Raw genomic sequence first — 20,202 nt, forward strand, 5'->3', positions numbered from 1 at the left:
CAAGTCCAAGTTCTCGATTCATCTAGGAGCTACAAAAATGTATATAGACCTCTGACATAATTATTGGTGGCCCTATATGAAAAGGGATGTAGCATGGTATGTAGAGAGGCGTTTGAATTATCAAAAGGTCAAGGCTGAACATCAGAAGCCTTATGGAAAATTGCAGCCTCTTGATTTCCCGGTGTGGAAATGGGAGCAGATAACAATGGACTTCATCACCAAGTTATCAAATACTCCTCGTGGTGTAGATACTATATGGGTGATAGTGGATAGGTTGACTAAAAGTGCCCACTTTTTGCCTATCTAGGAGAGCTCCTCAACTGAGAAGCTTACAAATACATATGTTAAAGAAGTGGTCTCTCGGCACGGAGTACCAGTCTCCATAATCTCTAATAGAGATGTTCGTTTCACTTCCAGGTTTTGGAGGAAGTTCCATGATGAGCTTGGCACAAAATTACATATGAGCACAGCCTATCACAGACTGATGGATAGAGTGAAAGGACGATACAAACCCTTGAGGACATGTTGCAGGCATGTGTACTTGACTTCGGTGGAAATTGGGATACATATCTACCATTTGCAGAATTCTCATACACCAACAACTTTCACTCCAGTATTGGTAGACCTCCCTTCGAGATGCTTTATGGGAGGAAATGCCAGACACCAATATGTTGGGGTGAAGTTGGTCAGGGAGTTATGGGAAGCAGTGACGTTGTAATCAAGAATACTGAGCTTATCCAACAAGTACGAGAGAGGCTACAAACTGCTGAGAGTTGGCAAAAGAGTTATGCAGATCGACGAAGATCGGACCTTGAGTTTCTAGTTGGAGACCTTGTTGTAACACCCCAATTTTCATATATAGATTATATAACAAATAATCGTTCCAACATCTCCCAAGATCAATTCTGAACTTACTTATAGACTAAACTATAACTGAAGCAAAATAAAATAAAATAAAGTTTTCAACCGAAGATCTTCATGTGTTATGTCTTTGCTGAACTCCTTTGTCGTCTTGTTGATCAATCCTTTTCCCTAGCCTTCTTACTGCCACTTGTTAAATAGTTTCATGGGTTGCGCACATCTAAAGTTTCTAAAAGGGTAAGCCTAGGGCCTAGTGAGTTCGTGTTGCACATACATGTTCATCACTTAAAAAAAATAATATCATATATTTTCAATAAATCATACAACAAAACATATCATCCGATGACATAATTTAGGGGAACGATTAATTATCGAGAGAAAGAACCAAACGTTCATTTCCCTTCTCCTTGAGACAACTCATCTTTCATTGTACTCAATAATTTTAAATATCCAAGAAAATGAGTATAATTCTCAATTTTCATCCCTGCCGATCACACACATCCGTCATGCTCACGACGATTAAACACTCCACCCGTTCCTACTAAACATGTCATCAAAAACAAAAGCGCACATTAGATAAATAAGTCAATATAACATTTGCACACAACCATACTTATCATAAAACATACTGTTAATAAATAATGAAAAATCGCATATAAACCACATGATAAACATGTATATACGAGCAACCACAGAAGACGATAAACTCACATCGTTTTCGTTATGTCTTAACCGAAGTTTACCACGATACCCGCACCTTACATTTCACCAACAGTTTTTCTAAGGCCACAATCCTAGAAAATATCATACGCGCCCGTTTCAGTTCCATCATACATATGTCTCGTTCGGTCAAAAAAAATAGTTATATAATTACGTTAATTGGGATGTTTGTAATAACCAATTTGAAATATAACTTTTTTTTGTAGGTAAATACAAAAATGACAAAAATTCATTATCAAATTTTAATATTTAAACCTCATAACTTATAAGAAAATAAATAGATAAATGGTTCAAAAAAATGAAATCGTTCATAACTCATAAGTTCGTGGTAATTCAATTACCAAAATATAAATCAATATTTAAAATGCATCCATTATAAGTTACAGAGGAAAAGTGAAACAATTTCTTTATCATCAAAATAGGCATGAGTTTAATTCACCAAGGACTGAAAGTGATACATTGTCAGTAAACACAAAATTCAGCAAGTTGCCAAGACTTTAAGGCCAAATCTGAAATTTCATATTTCATTTGTTAAGAAAAAGAAAGATCCCAATGTAGGCAAAAATAGTTGAATGCCAAAGCTACAGGTCACGACCCACGCGCTTAGCCACTGTGCTACATCTACTTATTATTTAATTATTTATTATTTATATTTCCCAATAAACCATCTAAATTCGACATCGTTTTTGACCACCCACACAAAAATAAAAAGACCTGAAAAACTTTATCATCTTTACCCGGAAAAAAGTCACTTTCTATCGTTTTTAAACACATTAAAACTTCGAAAATCATGTTTATGAAATCAATATTAATCATCTCCGCTTCTTACTGACATCTATTCATCAATAATTTTTTAGAAATAAACTCAAATCAATTTGAATTCAAGCTTTTTACCAAAAATCAAAACACTTCAAAATCATCATCAATTAAACTCATAGTGGCCGGAACACAGACACTAGATGGAACCAAAACACGAAATACAGATGTATAAACCTCATCAAAGAACTAAACCAAGCTAAAACCAAATAATCATACCTTAATTTTCGAGAAAATTCCGAAAATCTTTACAATCTTTCTTCTCTGATTTCTCACTCGTTTCTTCACGTGTTCTTACAATTCCAGTGGGCATTCAACTCCATTTCTCAAGCTCTTTATAATGCCCAAGATTGTTAACGGCCGAATTTAAGTCTCTAATAAAGGTGACAGTTTTGAGGATTTAAACCTCATTATTTCTCCTAATTAAACCCAATTACTCCTAACTAATCACCCATTATATTATTTTAATAATATAACCAAATTATATATATTTATACTTTTATTTTAATTTGAGTTATCACAAACTTCCCCCCTTCGAAAAATTCTATCCTCAGAATTTGAACCACGCAACCAAATAAGGGTATTTGGTTTTCATATCTCGTTCAATCATAGTCGTATTTGATCCCCCATAATACTTCCATTTTCATGAGTGGTATCTCCATATTCCTAACTTCTTTGTCGATCTATCATTGTAATAAGCCCTTACATATAACGTAACTTTTCATCAACTTTGATTTCCAGTGACACCTCTATGGTTGCATCTGTCAAACACTTTTTTAGATTAGAAACACGAGACTTGTTATGAATTCCCTATATTTTCCTTGCTAGTTCCGATAGGTAGGCTACCTCTCTAACTCGCTCATAAACAAAAGAAAAATTAACTTTTCTCGTTTACCAAAACAAACCACACCCTTCCATGCGGCTACATTTGACATTACTTTGTCTCCCATCTGAACACTATTGGCTTCCTACGTTTAACCATCTAACCTTTTGGTCATTCTCATGCATCCTTCAGGTTGACCCTAAATTACTAAATTTATCGGTATTTTTCTGAACAAGCTCGAGTCCAACCATTAGTTTCTCCCTTACCTCATACCAACACAGTGCTACACTTCCTACCATATAAAATTTCATACTTGACCAAAGTATCCATTCCTCGTTGGAATCTCTTCCAAAATGATGACATAAAATGAAGGTTCCGATCAGAAATAGACAACTACACTATCTCATCAATATACAACTTAACTAACTTTTCCAACAAATATGTTTCACCCGATGACACAATTTAAGGGGCAATTTTAGATATCCAGAGAAAGAACCAATGGTCCACTTCCCTTCCCACTTGACACAATCTGTCTGTTGTGCTCAAGAATTTAAATATCCAAGGAATGAGTAATATCTCAAATCCTATCTCCCGCCGGTTACAACACACTCTTCATGTTCCCGACTATCATACACCTATGTCCCCATTAAATGTATCATCATATATGGTACACAAATCCGACAAATTTTTACTTCTCTACCAATGATTCTTTCATGCCCTTCTTCAATCCACCTAGGACGGTTATATCAGTTCTCATCATTTGAATCTTACTTGATTCCTTCCTTTACCTTTGAATTAGTGCATAAGTAACAATGTTATCTTTCCCTAGGTGATACAATATCTCATGGTCACATTCGTTTACAATTTCCACTCATCTTGTTGTCTCATTATCAAGCTTGTTTGCTCAACATGTAATTAACACTCTTGTGATCAGCAAGGATCTGATACCTTGTTCGGTTCTTTGTAATTGATGCATATCTATAACGTCCCATCCTTTTCAACCAGGTTCTGCAACTGCTAAATAAATCCTTTCATCCTTGTTGGTGCTAACTAATAGGACGCCCGAGAACACCTATACAACTGGTATACATACAATATCATGTTCCCCTATTTGGCACCTACACCTGAATAGTTTCCTTTTTATAATCTATTTAACCTGGTTTTCGACAACCTATTTGTTCGTATCATGATATCAATACCTCATAGTGTTATGGGTACTAAATTTAGTGATGCTAAATAATTGTCTATTTCATTCAAGTAGTCATCAAATTCCGTTCTTATGACTACACAATGATCATCATCAATCTTTATTTCTAAAAACTTTTGCATTCATATTTAGGCACTTACAAAAAGTAATGAAAAAAAATGTTTGCACCCACATCCAATAGCACCCATAATATAGAGTTTATTAAGAAAGTACATGCTACTATATTGGGGTATCTTGAGCTTCCTGAGCTGTCATATGGAAAGCTCTTCCTTTTGTTCTTGTCGTTTCTGCCTTTCATCTCCTGACCGATTCCCTTTCTCTGTCATTACGCGTTGGTTATTGTTACCCTTATTCTGGGGAGAGTTTGACCTGATGTGATATGGGGACCCGCACCCATAACATACATTCCCTATTTTACAATCTGAAGCGATATGTCCTATCTTTCCACATTTGTAACAAGTCTTTGGTTCATATTACACTCCCGCTAATGTAAAAACTAAATTCTAATTATAAATTAACTAACTACAATATTAAAATATCATATTTTACTTCTATTTATAAAATTACAATTTTAACTTTTTAACATATTGTAGTTAAGTTATTAGTTTAAATATATTGTCGTATGTGAGCAATTATCTTTTTGAAGTCACAACTTTTGTATAATTTATGATTTTATGCAAAATAGTCAAATTATTAATTTCAATATAATGTTAAACAGTTAACTTAAATCAAAATTTCTGTTAAACTTGAAAAAAATCGAGAGACTATTTTATAAATAGTTAAAAGTTATAAATTATAGTGTTAAACCTAAATTGTAATCCTAAATTAACAAAAAAAAACCATGAACCTATTTTTCTATAATCATTAAGAATTTTCAAATAAGTAGCTTAAAAATAACTTACAATAAAAATAGTTAAAAGTAATATTATTTAAAAAAATTATAATCTTATCTTTTAAAAAAACAATATTTGTTGTTTTAACTAATTACAATCAAAGAAACTAACAATACTCATCAAATGAATTTTAAAACAGTTAAATTTCTAAAATGAAATTAAAATAATTAAGAGTTTCAAAATATGTTATTTTAAATAACTTACAACAACAATAGTTACAAATAAGATTATATACAAAAAATTATATTGTTACCTTTAAAAACAAAAACAATGTTTGATGTTTTAAATAATTACAATGATAGAAATTAAAATCATAATAAAACAAACTTTTTAATATTAATTAATCATAACAACAACTATAAATATCATTAAACCATATATTATATTTAATTTTATTCATGAGTAACCTACATGTAGAAGTTATTGAAACAATCGATATTAAATAATTTTAAAAGATGTCTACATTATCATAAAATTCAAAACAAATAATATTTATACCAATTTATTATAGGATTTATTATATAAGAGCTAACACTAACGTTATTGACATATTTAAAAAACATATATTTGTAAAGATTTCAAATATATTGTTGTATTCTGCGCAACGCGCGGATATTCACATAGTTTAATATAATAGATGGAAGATAAGAATGCAGGTGAATTGGAACTTAAGCAACAATTGATACGTGTAGTGATCCGTACGAATAAGAATTAATTAAATGTACACACGTTGATTTTGTGTGAATGACTAATTGTTTTGTGTACGGACAAATAGAAATTTATGAATGAAAACATTAGTATAAATAAAACTTCATGGCTTCTTATTTCCTCATTCCTTTTATTCTCAAATCTCTCTCTTCTTTAAGATCTCAAGTTCCTCGTGGTTCGACTTCTCGTTCTGTAGTTTACTTAACAAAACTCTGATGTTTCGAGACTGTTTAAGTGACTTATATCACTTACTATGTATTACAATATATATCCATGTATATTAGGATATGTGATATAGTATAGTAGAGTCAAAAAGTATAGGCTCTACGTGCTTAAATGTTATTGCACTTGAATTATTCATTATGGTTAAGTGAGGGGTTGATGGCGGAACGGCGACAGGTCGACTGCCTATAGACCAGTGTTGACGACGAAATGGTAGGCATGCCGTAAGTATAGATACACATTTTATTGGTGGATCGACGAAAGGCCGTGAGCCATTGATTGTATGCATGTATATGTATTGTGATATATGTTATCTTGGGAAAACGTATGAAACCTCGGCTTATAGTTGTTGAATAACTATTTTTCAGGTTGTTCTCCTGTTCATGTAAAGGCTCCAACATGACTGTACTCGCATCGAAGAAATTAATAATATGTTTAGACTTCCGCTAAAACTCTCTTTTATGTTTAATAAATGTATGACAATGATCTTTCAATAAAAATGGGCTTTTGAATATATGTTCTATATGTTTTAAAAAAATGAAAAAAAGTGTGTTGAAAATCGGGACATAACAGGATTGTTTGAACTTTCAAGAGATATATCTATCAAGTCTTAAAGAGTTTAAACACACACACACACTATCCAACTAAGGTGTATAAGCTTAATAATTCTAGTTGGAGACTTATCGAAGCATCACGTAACAAAAATCTAAACTTCTGTAAGAAAGTCAAAGGGTATTGATTTCTAGGAGTCTAGTTGATTTCTGGGTACATGTCAAAGCTAGTGGGAGCATAATTTTTATGCTAGTATTACATGTTGACCATACTATTCTTAGGGAATAATGTATCCAATTTTCAAATTGCAAAGTTCGGAATTGTTTCTCTATAGTTGACTTAAAGGAAAGGGCACTCATACTTCATTTCGCGTCTAAAGGGTTAGATCGTATGGTTTAATAGAACTTAGTCAAATGTATATATGAATATTGTGTTGAAATGTTTCAACATAGGAGATTCGATATATGGAAATATTATAGCAAGAAATTGAACATATATCAAGTTTTTATGTAGGACATAATGAGTCAAGTCCCATATGCTTCGGATATAGGATCGGTTATATATGCTAAAATATTTGATTATTATAATTTTGAAATCCTTTTAGCATTGTGTGAAAGGATTTAGAATTTCATGTGAGTAAAGTTGCTAATGACTGTCAAGAACATTCTGAGGTTTTCCAAAGATTGATTGCTTGTGGACAATTGAAAGTATGACATTGTTTGGGAAGGACCATAGTGACACGTTTTGGATTAAGATGACTCATGATCAGAATTGATGGTTATATGGAAAGATGGAGATGTTTCCATAATGGGAGATACTTGTAGAATCTACATATGAGTTGGAAACTTTAATGCAAAAGAAGTGTTCAAGGAGTTTACCTTGAATTTGAGACTTCATAACCATGGAATGTTTTCTAATATCGAAGGCTCGATCTTTGTGACTTTAGAACCTCGACATCACAGAAAGACAATGCATGTAAAGATGAAATTCCACTATATCTTAGAAACCGATAATAATTTGGAAATGTGAAATATGGATCATTGGAGTAATGTCCAATCGATATGTTCACAAAGGAAGGAACGTCGAGAGGCATAATATGCATGTTTATAACATGGCATGACTGATGTTGTTTAATTCAAGTGGTTAGCTGATTACTCGAAACATTATACAACAGATAAATTCGTAATTATTATGGTGATTAAATAATAGGAATTTATTTATATTCAATGGGTATGATACCATAGTTAATTAATTTATTATTGTGTTTCAGTTTGCATATTTTACTTCCCTCAGTAATTTTAATATTATTCAAAACTCCACAGTCATTCATAGTTTTGGAAGTAAGTAGTGAATTAAGACTGTCATGAATTGATTTGTAGATTGTCCATAGGGATTGGACATTGCATACGGATTGCTACAATGTTCATGAGTACTTGGAAATAGGAATTTAAGTATTGGATAAACCCACACTTCATGGATTCAATCACAAATAATTCTAAGACAATAATATATATTATTCTTAAAGAAGAGATATATAGTTCACAATTTACAGATCAGATGTGCATTGGTTTGCTCAAATGCATCTCGTAACTAGATGTTATAAAGGGTTATTACATGTGTGATTTGATATGTAAATTGTATGACTATATAGTCAAAGTAATTCGTTTCTTTTGCCTTATCAGGAAAAACAATATCTTTGGGCCCCTCAATGATTTGAAATGATCTATAAGAACCAGACCTGGTCCGGACTAAATTGATGTGTTCGATTTTGTAGTATGAATTTGATCACAAATTGGGAATTTGGAAAAAAAAAACAAATGAACATGAGGTTGATCATTTAACCCATGACTTTGTTCATATGATATCTTGAAGAACAAATGAATATTTGATCACTTATCTTAGGGACAACATTTGATTTGAATCAGAGTTTGGCAGTAGATTTGGAAAGCACTCTTTGCTATTTAGTTCAAGGTTATACTTGTAATTGTAGTTATAGGCTTATCCAAGTGGGAGAATGTTGGATTAAGGTGTCTAAGCTCATAACTAAATTGGTATACTCTTGTAGTTAAAAGCAAAGTGCTTTTTGGGTTGCCCTCATAACTAGAATAAGCTAGAAATGATATTAGGAGAGAGAAGTATAATTTATTAGATTATTATATGATTAATAAAATAATTGGAAATTATGGGAAAATGATTTGTTAATATATTATGTGATTAATATATTAATTGGAAATAGATAGTTTAATTGTTGATTTATTATCTGATCAATAAATTAATATGAGATCAATTGTTAAATCATTGATTTGTTAATTTATATGATTAATAAATTAATGTCAAATAAATTAGAATTGATTAATTATTAATCACAGTTAATCAAGAATTAATTCGGGAATAATTGGAATTAATTAAATGTGCAAGAGGTGAATTGTAATTGTTCAATAGTTGAACAAAAGAAGCAATTCTAGAACCCTCCATGGTATGGACAATTTCGGAGGGTTTCCTAGGGTTTCCGGAAGCCTCCTAGTTGCATAAAAGGAAAGGATTTGAATTAGGATGAAATCAATTATTTAATTAATTCTCATATTGCTTTGTCTGCAAGTTACTTAAACTATAAATAAGACCCCGTGGCTTGCAATTTCGTTCACCACATTTCCTATAAGCATAGGAACGGAATTTCCATCATATCTCCCCTATCCTCATCATTCTAGGGTTTCTGGTTTTGGGTGTGAGCCATTAGAGGCTTCATCCTTTTGGTTTTAGCTTTCCAAGACCAACAAACACAAGGGATTGAAGTGATTTTTTACTACAACAAATCAAAGGTATGTAACCCTAATCCCATGTATATTTCGATTATAATAGGTTTCCCTTAGGGTTCTTATTGTTCATAGTTTATTGCTATCTATTAGAGAAAACATAGATCCTTTATAGGTTGCATGTGAACTTAAGGGTTCAAATTTTCGCTTTATATGTATTTTAATAACATATAAACCCATCAATACTCTCTTATATGGTTATACCGCATCTGTATGGATTTTTTCAATCCATAAGGTGTTCGTCTCAGTCTTATCAAGAATGTGTTATGTGAATAGAATTACTTGATTCAGGAAAGTTAAGTCCATTAGGGACTTTCATGTATATCTTTGTGTCAAGATCCCAATAAAGATAGGTTGTGACCCTATCCATGAGTTGCATATACATTTTTTTAGAAACTACTAAACTGATTAAATAGCAGAACGTTATAACGTCCATTACAGAGAATACGTATCCTCCTAATCATCAGAGCGTTGAGAAAAGCCTTTCATCATGAGTCGATGTTTGTATCCTGTAATCTAATTATTCTCATTACGTTCCTTATGAAAACTCATTTATTACTGATTGGTTTAAAATCGGGTGTTGTTGGAGCAAAATGTCCAAACACCTTTCTTTTTTGTAGGGAATCCAATTCATCCAGGATTACTTGTTTCCATTGAGGATAGTCTGTTCTATGTTAACACTCAACAATAATACGTGGTTCCATATCATCATTACTCATAATATCAGTGGCCACTATGTATATAAACACATCACTGATCGCAGTCTCGTTTCACTTCAAAATATCGTCTAAGCTAGCATACTCGAAAAATATTTTAAGATCATCGGGATGATGAGAAATTGGTATTTGTTCGAAACCACACTCATGTATTACATCACCATGATCCGTAAAGGTTTTTGTGGTAAAATGGATGCAACAAAATTTCTCCTCTGTCGAGGTAGAAAATCCTTTGAACCTACCGGTCTTCCTCTTTTCTTGGGAAGAGGAAGAAAATCCGATGGCCGCATTCTTTGCATGGTGGGTATGATTGGTACAACATGTTCAACCGTAACACGACATCGCACATGTATGTTTATTGTTAGGTTCATTTTGTGCACCTTTTTGCACACCTTTTAGTCCCTTTTATGCATCTATTTAGCATAGTTGTTCTTCATTTTTCTTCCATTTCATCTAATTCATGTTAGTCTCTAGAAAAACCTGATTTGCACGCTTTCATGTTCTTTTCAGGTAAACCGAAGGTTAGAACGCGCTTTGGGAGGTGCCGTGAAGCTTGGGTGAAGATTTCAGGATGATCGGGCGCAAAACGGAAAAGTTAGATAAATTAAGTTTGGATTCGGAGGCAGAGGAGTACACGGGGCGTGTTGGATTTACGCTGAAAAGAGAGCACGAGTCGTGTTTGACCAGAAAAGAAGTTGTTGACCACACTGAACACGACCCGCGTCAGTTTAGCCCATTTTGACACAGGTCGTGTTGGCCCAGCTGAGTAATTTTGAGCATTGTACATTGGAAGAATAATCGAGGATTGAGTGCCACTTTCCACTAAACACGAATCTTGTTGATTTACTCTATTTTGACACGGGGTGTGTTCGACCCTAAAACTAACTTTTGGTAGTTTTTCCTATTTTTCATATTATGGGAATTGGGTCATTTTTGACACTTATGCATCATATCAGAACACTATTGGTGAGAGGATTTCAAAGGCTTTTGCAAGGATTTGATCATTTGGAAACATTATTTCTCTTATTTGTAAGTTGTAATTGCATACTATTTCCATCTTTTGACTTGTGATCTTGTTCTAGCCATGTGTGGCTAGAACCCTAGTTTCTCCAACTTCATGTTTTGACTTCTTAGTCGTGATTTCAATCATGTGACTAGATTTTTGCTTTTAATTTGTATCTAGTGAATTTGATTTTTCTTTAATCAAATGTTTGATTCTAATTGTGATTCTTCTTGGCCATTTGAATTAGGGTTAGGTCATTCAAGTTATCCAATTTCAAAATCCGTAATTTTTTTGTGAATTGGACTAAGTAACAAGCACTAAACTAATTTCCATTGAATAAATTTGGTGTAAATCTGATTCACACACGCTCTTACACTCCCGAGTTTGTGAGGAGTATTGGGTGTTGTTGGGAACATTCACATCAAGTTTAATGCAATCTTTTAATCTAGTTCTAAGAGCTTGTTTAGATTAGGTTAGTAAGGTTAGAGTTAATCAAAGAGCTTGTTTTTGGTTAATTAATGTAGTGAATGGGAAGTGTTAGAGCTTGTTAACACTTTCAAGTACCAAATTAGATAGAATTGAGCAAATATCTAATCATCTTTGAATCACATTGCTAAGTTGTCATACGTAGAGTTGGAGTCCTTACAATTTCTGAATTTAATTCACTCATTTAGCTGATTAATTGTGTCTTTAATTGTTTGTTTTAATCATTGCATTCAAAACCCCCTTGTTTACTGTTGGTGACCAAAGTACCTTGCGCAAAGAGGTATATACTGATTGTCTCGTGTCTCTGTGGATCGACCCTACTTGCCTTGTACTACCTTTTAGTGCAATATAGTAGTGTTCTTTTCGAGTATATCGTACCCCTTTATTTGTCGGGTTTGACACGCCCAACAAATTGGCGTCGTTGTCGGGGACACGGTGTTACTAATTGTTTATGCCTAGATCTTTCCGTACAGGTACACCACTGCCAATTGAATCAGAGATAGAGAAGACCGCAAAGAAGTTAAGGAAGCAAGCTGTAACGCCCGGTTCCAAGTATGTATTTAAAGTTATAAGTTGTTCATTTTTTACAGGAACTCGATGAGTTGGAGGCCCCAAACTCGTCGAGTACAGATGGATTTGGACGCGGGTGATGAAATCTACTCGACGAGTAGGCCTCGCAGAATGAAACCCTAATTTTATGGGTGTTGCACCCTATTTAATCACCTTAACCTCCAAAGGCTGGCCTCATTTACAGCCTCCATCATCCCAAACCCTAGCTACAAAACCCTAATCTACTTTTGGAGAGTTTTCAGCCATTTTTGTGCATTCTTTGTGATTTTGAAGCTTGTGAAGGAAGGAGAAGCTTGGGGATTCAAGAAGAAGCTAGTAGATCCATAGACTCCATTTCTTTCTCATCATTTCCTGGTAAGCAAGTCTCAAACTTGCTTAGTAACTTCTTAGATCTTCTTATTATCATATTATTGGGTTTTTGGTCCAAGAAGTATGACCTTTGGGAAATGGATGTCCCAAGTGAGTATACCATCAGATCTGGAATCATGGAGGGCTTTCATGGCATAAAGGTGCAAACTTTATGGCCATTGAAGCCCCATGCAAGCTATAGGATGTCATTTTGGCCTTCTAAGATCCAAAAGGCCATGCATGGAGAGAAAGGTGGAAGCTTTACATGTTCAAGTAGCATCTAGGGTCCAAATCTCAGTGCATATATCTTAGTTTGGAGCATTGATGGCTTGTGGACCAAGATCTAGGTCCTAAAGAGTTAGGGTTTGAGCTAAACCCATTAAGTAAGGGTATTAACGGGTAAAGTTGGAGACTTTACCCTTAAAAGGAAATTTTCAGTGTGTAGGTGAAGTACGAAGCTCAGATCTGAAGATTAGGGACTTAATCTATTAAGATGTCTTAACAGACTGAAGAACTCGTTGATTCCATAGAGGAACTCGACGAGTTGGGACGAAGTGTCCCGATTCTGTTAAAGGCAAAACTCGACGAGTTCAAGGATGACTCGACGAGTTGACTCGAGAAATCCCGATTCTGTAGATAAGAGGAACTCGATGAGTTGGGTTGCGATTTTAGGGTTTATGATTTATGGAACTTGGCGAGTTAAGTCAACCCAGAAGGTTGACTTTGACCAGAACGTTGACTTTGACCAGAAGGTTGACTTTGACTTGGACTTTGACCAGAGTTGACTCTTAAGGAGGTTATGAGTATGAAAAGGGAATTAAAGGAAATCTTTTATGTGTAGGAGTTTGAGTGGGGTTGATTTCAGAGCCGAGGACAGTTTAGCTACTCTACAACAGTTGAGGTGAGTTACCTTCCAGTAGAAGTGGGTCTAAGGCACCAATGACGGCCCACTAGTAGGTGATTATAGTTGAGATGATTGTCTTTGTGATAACTATCTGGTATGCCACTATCTGTTATGCTTTATGTGCTAGTTGTTGGGTTATGAGCATTCTAACACTCCTAAGTGTACATGCAACCCTAAATACCTTGGATCTATGTTTTCTCTATTATACATACAATTATGAACATCCAAGGTATTATCCTAATCTAGCATACAAAATAATAAATATAACAAGATAGAATACATACCTCTTTGATGTAGAATGTCTTCATGAAGCTTGAGTGCCTAGTGCCCCAAGTGTGACACCTCAAATGGTTCACACAACACCAAATACACTTGGAATAACTTGAGAGAAACTTGAACACTCCTTAAAATCGTCTAGCCCTCACACTCACACATTAGTGCACGATTTCTTGAGCCATGGGATTCTTTTATATGGTGGCTATTAGGGTTACACCATGTAACTCATAACTTTACCCATTCCTTATGCTCCATGGATTTTAACCTCCATGGAGTATCCATGGGTCACCCCATGGACTTAGTCCAACATAAGGAATCTTGGATCACAAGCCCACATATATAAGAATGAATGATTTACACAATCAACCCATATATTTAATTAGTCTCCTTTTGATCACTTAATTAATTCCAAATTAATTCTTGATCAATACTAATTAAATAACCTTATTAATATATTAGAACTTATAATATATTAACCAACCTTAAGTGTTATTTCTCTCATTATAGTCTATCCAAATGCATGATGTCATGCAACCCAAATGTACCATGCCGGGTCGGGTCAAGTCTTACCAATTATAGTTATGGACTTAGACATTAATCCAACAGTCTCCCACTTGGATAAGTCTAAAACTATTATTGCGCATGACTTCAGGAACCGATCAGCAATCGTAGCTCTCAAAAGCTTCTGTCGAACTCTGACCTTGTCGATGAACTCTGACCTTTGTCAATGACTTGTCCATTAGATAAGGGATCATATATTCCTCCATTCTAGATATCATATGGACTGAGACATGGATTATCAATCATTCTCTCTGTCCATTTGTTGTTTCCCGATTCCCGATTCATGATAACTGACTGATTGAACAAATCAAATCAGTCCTGGCTTGGCCAAGCACTCACATGTGTCATCACTAAATCATCGAGGGGCCCACAGATATCACTTTTATCCCGAAGGTAAAAGGAATGGATAAACTTCGACTCATATGGCTTGTTCTACTACTTGTTGAATCATACACAAAGACACGTTTTATAACATCGAGTTACCAATGCGTTTTCGTGCAATCAATGTATAACCAACTCATAGTAACAACTCATATCTCTAGGTTTTAAGAATATAAGATATTATCGTCTCATGATCACTCGTGATAAAATCCATGAAGTGATTCAAATGAGCGCGGGTTGAATCCAATACTCAGAACTTATGAGCACTCATGAGTGTTGTAGCCCTTTGTCCAACATCTTAGACCTCTACATGCCAACCCATGACAGTCTTGATTCATATCTACTTCCAACATATGACCGACTATGGATGGTTTGAATAACTTAGTCATCCAGAACAATGACCTAGTTATTCTGGAAGTTAAAACATGCACAGTGAAACACAATAATAATTGAATCCAATATGGTATCAAAACCTATGAACATAAATAAAACACCTTTTATTTATCACCATATGATTACACATTATTCATTGTATACTGTTTCAGCTATCAACTTTATTCTTGAATTTAAAACAATAGTTGTCCCATGCTCCAAGCATGTACACTATGTTTTCTAAACATTAGTCATGCCATACACCAAGTATGCATACTATGTTTGTCTATGATCTTTACTTTATAAAATAGAACAATTGAACATCACTCCAATGATCCTCTTTTCACAGTCCCAAATCCTTACTGCAAATGCAAGAATTCCAAATTCATGCCATTTACTGAAATCTGTTAGATTCTAAACTTATATGCATTGATCCTCTTAATGATTATGCACAAAGTCAGAAAGACTTGACAACAATCATTACAGAGCATTCCAAAGGAGATCAGCTCCTTGGAAACATCCTTCTTTCATTAAGTTTCCTAATCTTACACATATTGAATAATTTCTAACTTTGAAACATTTCCATATTCCATTTTGACTATCACTTCTGAACAAGAGTTGCCTCCTTACAGATTATGTCAATATGGTCCTTCCAGAATTAACATTATACTTCCAACTGTCCTTGAGCAACCAATCTTTGGTAAACCTTAGATTGTCCTCGACAATTGCTTAATCATTTTAGTCATATCCAATTCTAGACCTTTTCCCTTCATAATGCCCCATGCATTTGGAAAATTTTAGAAAGGATGAATATAGCACATGTAATCGATCCTATATCCGAAGCATATGGGACACGATTCATGATGTCTCACATAAAGACTAAACCAGTCTTTCGCTATAATATTTCCATTTCAATTTGCCAAGTTCTCAAAATTCAGATTATGAAAAGGGATGCCGTAATCATAATCGAATTTTAGAACGCAAATAATGGACCCATATATAGAATTTCCTTATGTTGAGCCATCCCAACATCAAATTCATATATATATCCTTGATTAAATACGATTAAAATCTCAATCTAAGCTTTTAGAATTGAAATGAAGTATAATTTCCTCTCCCTTAATTATAGCAAAACAACTTTTTCAACCCCTGCAACCTCACGAATTGAAACTTTTGTTTTCTATAATTAACATTGCTAACTTTTAACCTTTGTCATAATTATCATGCTCCCACTAACATGATGATTATTAGCATAACACTTATGCTCCCACTAGCTTTGACATGTACTCAGAAATCAGTTGACTTTCTTACCAAAGTTCAGATTTCTGATACTAGATTGTTTTGATAAAACTTTATCAAAATCATACACCTCTCTTAGATAGCTCACATCTGTGTCTAAACAATTTTAGAACTATGAAAAGGGATGCCGTAATCATAGTCTCAATTGTTTAGACCTTTTCCACTTCTCACAAGTCCATGTTAGTGTGCCGGTAAACCACACACGCTCCACTAACGACTTTGAGAATGCAAATATCACAATTGCTATCTAGCTAAAATCTACTTAGTGAAAGTGTTTCCTCACCATCATTTTCATGAATCGGAGAGAAACCTTATGACACTTAGATTTAATAGTGTATGTGTTCTTATCCATGTGAATTTGTCAAAACCATAATCACAAGACAAGGTTAGTGACAAATCCAAACTCATATTGATTAAACTTGTGCAATCTTAAATTCTTGCCATTTGGCAGCTCAGGTGCCTGCCATTGCTTCCAAGTAGTTGTGCAACCAATTGAGAACTCTCAGAACTCCTATGCAAAGCCAACTTGAATAGGCACAAAAATTTCAACACGATAGGTTATAAACCTCAAGTTGTGTGCTAGTGAAGGACTTTAGGTTTTATTCTTGATTAAGTCTTGAAACTTTCAAGAGCTTTAAGACTCCCACTGTCCTCTTGACATATAAGACTCCCTTGTCAAATATTCAAGAGATAGTGCGGATTCTTTATCAAGACTAACACTTTACACAATTGGCCTAAGTTGGTCTCTGTTTTATCCAAAACATCACAACTTACCAATTTCAAATGTACAAGAGTAGATAACCTTTTACTCTTACATTTGACTAGTGTTAACAAACCCTCTTTAAGATATGTCACTCAAGTTACAATCTTGGAGTATGACTCTAAGAATTGTTTTGGAACGAAGTATGACTCATCTTTTTGATTTAACCATTTCAACAATTCATGACTCCTCTTCTTAGTCATAAGAATGCACTAAGATGACTTTAGAGGACCAATTGTGATATGGTATCTTAATCATTAAGATGATCATAAACATGATACTAAAGTACTCTCCCATCTTTTCAGATTTGAGAAACTTTTATCTTTCTGCCATACTTTGATTCTTCTTATTCGTTCTGTCTCACATTGAAACTTCTCCAATGCTACAGACTTATACTTAAACTTATAAGTATAACCATATTTACTGAACTTAAGTAAATCATGACGAATAGTCTTCTTGATCTTTTGTGGTGGACTTGACCAGTGCACAAGAATGTGTACTCGATCCCTTAGTCCTTTCCTTATTCACATAAGGAATTAGTCTTAATTTTCCAAGCTGAAAGTTCTCATTCATCATACTATACAACTTGCATGATTCCAAGTTTCGGTCCAATTGAACCTTGGGTGATGAGAATCTTTCCTTATTTGGTAATATTAGACACTTCCACAACCGAAAGAATCAAATCCATTTTTCCAATATTGCTATCAATGGAATCTTATAAGCAACAACTTTTCACAAATGCCATTGTAAGGATACTTAAAATAAATAAAATCAAAACCTTTTTCTTTTATTTTAAAACTTTGCGGAAAAACTTATCCTTACAATCCATATGAAAACCTTGTTGTTATCTATTCCTAAGCAATATAAATATCATAACTCTTAAGTAATAGCCCAAAATTCTGATCACCGAACCATGCGATTGAAATCCATCTTCGCGATCAGAATCAGCATGTACTTAATAGAGTTAGACAATGGACTTTACCTGAAGTAGAGCCAAACTTATTGACTTTAACATCCTTAGGTAAATTTGGCAGCTTCGCAACCAATGCCCCTTCCTTTGGCAATAGTTACCTATGGACCCTTGATAATGGGACTATCTCAGACTTCGCCTCTCTCTTTACCATTGGGTCAACCGAGTTGACTATGGCCGATCCCTTTCCATTGGGAAGAGAGAGCTTTACTGGATATCCAATGTCATCATTGTCAATGTCCATAGCATTTTAGGAAGTTGATCTTAGCAAATAGATAAGATCATTAAGGGTCTTTGTCTTAGTCTGTTTCATAGGATTCCCAAAAGAACTCACTATGTGACTTAGAAAGTAGTTGAGCCACCAACTTTCTCAAGACTTTGACACCCAACTCTCCCGGCTTGTCAATATGTGACTACATCTCCAAGATGTGATCACACCTAGACCTTGCCTTGCCAATAGGGCTTGAGTGACCTTAAACTTTTTAGGAACTTGTGGGTTAGGGAGAATAATTAGAGGAGGTGAAAGAAGTATGATATCCATGGGAAATCATCTTCATTTAGGAAAGCTTGTTTCAAGAGATTTAGGAAGATCATAAATGTCTAGACCAGACATCTTTTTGGGAGATATTCAAGATAGTTGATTTAAAGACCTTAATATGACACCCAATATGAAATATTAAGGCTAGGACCCAACAAACTATTTTATAACTTAGAAGAGGGATGCCGTAATCCGAGTTATAAAATAGTTGAAGGTAGGTAAATGACGATTTACCAATTTCCACCATGAAAAACGAAATAATGTAATTAGGTTTTTAATTGGATTTGAAACTCCTAGATCTTTTGAGATTCATTGAACTTTTCAATGGCATGTTTCAATCTCGAGTGTTCCCTTCAGGTTTTGTGACTGGGATGCCGAGGATCACAAAACAAGGTGTGAAGTAACCATGCAAATATACTTGGTACCCTTAATATTTACCCCTCAATCGATGTGCCGGTTAACCACACGAGCTCCACCGATACTATGATAAATATTAAGTTACCCTTTGCCTACTTTGTTAAATCCAGGTTAGTGTGCCGGTTAACCACACACGCTCCACTAACGGTTTAAACAAAGTGCAAAGTGTAATTTCATGGATTAGCACCTTATTCACATTTTCCTAAGTAACTAAGATTGGGAATTTATAAGTGTTTAGTTACTTAGTATTTATCATTAATACTTTTAATGAAGGGAGAATTATAGTCCTTGTCCTACCCGTTCGGCTAACAACCCTCCACCAGTCAAGGAAGCGGTGGGTGAGAGTGGACACCCATTAAACTGCCATTTTATAGGCAGTAACCTTATACCCCCCTTATAGACCGGCTTCGTGAATGAGGCCTACTAACGGTAAGACTGACTTGCTCTTATACATATATTTATTATTAACTTATAATACTATAAAGTATAAGGGTTGAATTTTAACTTTTAAAATTCTAAGGGCTAACTTGGAATTAAAGTATTCATAAGTGAAAACTTTTCAAATTCCAAAACTTGAGGGCAAGTTTTGAAACTATTCAAAACTAATTAATTCCATAACTTATGAGTTTAAAGTAGTTTTAATTAAAAAAAAAAACTCTTCAAGTTCCATAACTTGAGGACAAGTTATGGAAGACTTTAAACTAATTAATAAAAAAAAATAACTTTTTTTTATTGTAACTTATGGAACTAATTAAGGTTACACTTTTTTTTTAATTTAATGAAGAGACTCTTGAACCTCCATAACTTGAGGACAAGTTATGGAGTCATAAAACCATTTAATTAGAACTAGACTCTTCATTTTGTAACCTTTGCCAACTTTTATGAGTTTTATGATTCTTAAATGTGACTTTTCATATAACTTGAGGACAAGTTACAAAAACACACTTTGGAATCAACTCTTAGATTAAAATGGATTGAAAACAACT

Source organism: Lactuca virosa, chromosome 8 (assembly GCF_052849685.1).
Source record: "Lactuca virosa cultivar CGN04683 chromosome 8, Lactuca_virosa_CGN04683_v6, whole genome shotgun sequence".
In the NCBI taxonomy this organism is placed as follows: Eukaryota; Viridiplantae; Streptophyta; class Magnoliopsida; order Asterales; family Asteraceae; genus Lactuca; species Lactuca virosa.